Source organism: Silurus meridionalis, chromosome 1 (genome assembly GCF_014805685.1).
Source record: "Silurus meridionalis isolate SWU-2019-XX chromosome 1, ASM1480568v1, whole genome shotgun sequence".
NCBI classification, from domain to species: Eukaryota; Metazoa; Chordata; class Actinopteri; order Siluriformes; family Siluridae; genus Silurus; species Silurus meridionalis.
Window position 1 is genome coordinate 2,646,856 of NC_060884.1, and position 3,947 is coordinate 2,650,802.

Consider the following 3,947-nt stretch of genomic DNA (forward strand, 5'->3'; position numbering starts at 1 on the left):
TTTCTTTTACACTACCTAAATGAAAAAGAAATCGATAATCGCGGATTCGCGCTAATTTCGGTCAGGATTTATAACGGTTTAGGGGCCGAACGGCGAGCAGGTAATCAATACGCCGCTGCCACACGCGCTAAGCCAACGATGATTAATGTACAGCACGGCAGAAAAGAAGCAAAGCTAATAGACACAGAAGAGACAAATTATTTCCTAGCAGATGCCAGACTCCGGGCATAAATCCAGCGAAAGTGGCTAGACGTCCTGGCTCACGCTAAAACCCGATCACACGTGTGTTTAACAGCATGACGAGTACGATATTAATTACATTCGTTCTGCACCTTAATCTCGATCTTCTTTTAACTTTTACTGACTGCATTTTGAAAGTCTGCAGTCGCAATTTCGGAAAACCAAAAGGGGACGTTTTTTTTAGCACTGGACAACTTCAAATTTGTCATGTTACTGTAGACTCATCAGTGTACTCTCTCTGATAGGACATACGCTATTCTACAGAGTGGTGCAGGAAAAGGGGAAATTTTGGATTTGTGGTGATGGACAGGTTGACGGACGAGGTCAGACTGGAGTATCCGTGGACTATGATGTTTGCGGATGATATTGTGATTTGTGTTGAGAGTAGGGAGCAGGTTGAGAAGAGCCTGGAGAGGTGGAGGTACGTGCTGGAGAGACGCGGAATGAAAGTCAATAGGAGTAAGACAGAGAGGGAGGGCAGTGGAGTGGTGCGGTTGCAGGGAGAAGAGGTGGAGAAGGTGGAGGAGTTCAGGTACCTGGGGTCAAGAGTGCAAAGTAATGGAGAGTGTGTTAGAGAAGTGAAGAAAAGAGTGCAGGCAGGGTGGAGTGGGTGGAGAAGAGTGATAGCAGGAGTGATTTGTGATAGAAGAGTATCTGTGAGAGTGAAAGGGAAAGTTTATAGGACTGTGGTGAGACCTGAGATGTTGTATGGATTAGAGACAGTTGCATGATTTAGGCGACCCCTAACAGAAGCAGAAGAAGACGAAGATATTAAACGGCTCACACACCGGGGAATATCGAGGCTGTTCAAACTGCCATAATGAGGAGTTCTCGCCGCTCCGTTCAACAACACATCATCGCTGTGTTGAGCTGTTACTTTGAAATGACACAACTATTATGTAATTGGACGAGCATACGGGACACGATCATGACGTCCCAGTGGTAATGATGCCAAAATGTACCTCTGAACAGCAATCACGCTATCACGATTCTGATAACAGAGAACACTCACACTGGTTCCGAGAATTCCTGATGTCCCAGGTTCGCCAACTCCTAGTTCAAAAAATTCCTATTTCCCTACGTCACCCTTTACCTCATTGCAATTTGTATTGGGATGACTAGCGATTAGCATCATTTTGATGCTAGCGAGTAGGCAGAGATTATGAAGAGTTGGAGCTCAATGTTTTCCTGCATTGCATTGGATTGTTGTTGAAAAAGGAACAAATTTTCCACCCATAATGAGATGGAATTAGTGTGTGATTTGAGTTAGCTTTGATGACCTGAGAATGAATTTATTAATACATGAGCATCGTGATTTCTGAATCTATAAACACTACAGCGTTTTTTTCCTGAGGTAAATTCGGTCTCTTCACCTCTGCTGACATCTTCGCATGATTTAATTTTTTACTTCAAATTTCACAGTCATCTTGTAGACGGATAGCTATTTTCAAACCTGTAAACACTTCGTTCTTGTTTCAGGCCAGAACCTGAAAAGAAAAGTGCGTGTGTGAGAGAGAAAAAGAGAGAGAAGGGAAAAAAAAGAAGGGAAAAAACGAGACAGACAGAGAGACAGGAAGAAGAGATGGTTTCAAATCAGACGCAATCTCATAGTACAAAAGGAACGTTTTAGAAAAACTAATAATGGACCTGTTAAAAGAATAAATTAGTAGGAGAAGGAAAAAAGTTTTCTTAAAGGAAAAATATTTAATTTTACATAAATTGGATTAAAAAAGCCTGATGTTATACCAAATCCTGTGACATTCTCTGACATCCAAACGTTGGCTCTCCACTTGGCAAAAAACCAAACCAATCAGGTGTCTCCATTATATACAAGTTCAATTAAATTGGGTTTTTTCAAAGATGCTGCATTTTTATATTATAGTTTATGTTCTTCACAATTGCTTAGGCACTTTCAAAAACACACACCCAAACATGTGCTGTACACGAAGCGAAAACACACTTCTGTTATAAAAAAATATTCAGCAGCATCACATAGCAAACAGTGATCGCTAATTGCTTTCCAATAACATCATGTGTTGTCTTTTTTCCTCTTTTATACCACAGCAAATTTTTCTGCGACTTTTACCGACGCATGTCTTATTTTATTGATTTACTATTACATTTAATGTTGGGAGATGATAATGTCTGCAAAACATTACAGCAGCGTCATGGGTGTCAGAAAATTGTGGGATCATCAAATCACTGAAACTGGAGACTCCTTCTATAAATGTTACATAAACAATTAAAATATAGGAACAAAGGTTTAAGGACACTGAGCATAAGATTGATATCGTATCCACATTTGCTGTTAGAATAACCTCCACGCTTCTGGGAAGATGTTCCACTAGATTTTTGAATGCCCTTGTGGAGATTTGTGGAGACTCATTCAGCCACGTGTGTTAGTAATTTCAGGTACTGATGTATTATGAGGACATTGAGAATAAGAGGAGTTTAGGGAGGTCTCGGGGGTGCAGTCAGCGTTCCAGTTCATCCCAGAGGTGTTCAATATGGGTTATAGCAGGAGATCTTCTACTCCAAGCCATGTAAAGCATATCTTCATAGAGCTGGTTTAGTGCACAGGGGGATTGTCATACATCGTCCAAAGACGCCCTAAAGAATTGTGCACACTTCAGAATTTTGTGGGAACAGTTGGGGAAGAAGTGTATATATGGCTAGAAATTAGTAGATGTTCTTGCTGCAGACAACATGCTTCATATTGTGTGTGTGTGTGTGTGTGTGTGTGTGTGTGTGTGTGTGTGTGTGTGTGTGTGTGTGCACAAAAGCAATAAGAACAGTGGCCACACATGTGAAATCGTTCCTCGTGCTGTTTTGTCTGTAATTTGAAGGAAATCAACCCTTCGATACGCTTTAGGAATGATTAAGACGTATAACGTGTGACTGGCGGTCTATATTCAGTACATCATCACGCTTTAACGTACGTCTGAGATGAATGGGCATATTTTTAGTTGGCGGTCTCCATGGAGAGGTCAGAGGCAGGCGGAAAGAGAGAGAGAGAGAGAGAGAGAGAGAGAGAGAGAAAGATGGATGGATGCAGTTCAGTCTGTGTTTTTGCTCTGATGTGATGTGGATGTGCCTTTTTTTTCATCCCCCTGTTCCAGGTTTTGGGTCAGAGGCAGACATTTCAGATTTGTTCCAAGCAGCTTTTAAAGACACGAGGAAGAAAACAAGCAGGAGGTCACACACAAAATACAAAACATGTTGATTCCAATTATGGAGAATTTGCTGAATGGTGGCAACTAATGGCCAGTTGGATGCTGTGGTGTGTGTGTGTGTGTGTGTGTGTGTGTGTGTGTGTGTGTGTGTGTGTGTGTGTGTGATGGGTGTATCTGTATCCCTGTAGTTTATATGCAGCCTTTGCTAAGCTGCAGCCGATTTAAAGCAACACGGTGCAATCTATCGATTCTTCATTTATATTCTTACACTTACCCACACACACACACACACACACACACACACACACACACACACACACACACACACACACATGCTTGTGCAAAGACTTTAATTAAACATCATTCCTTTAGTGTCCAGCACATGATGACTCTGCATATGTCCAGCGAAGCATTTACCCTGTGTCAAAGCAATCAACATGTATGACACACACACACACACACACACACACACAAACATATGCAGCTGTCACTAATAACTGCACGGCGGAATAAAGCAACACATCGTGCTTGTTA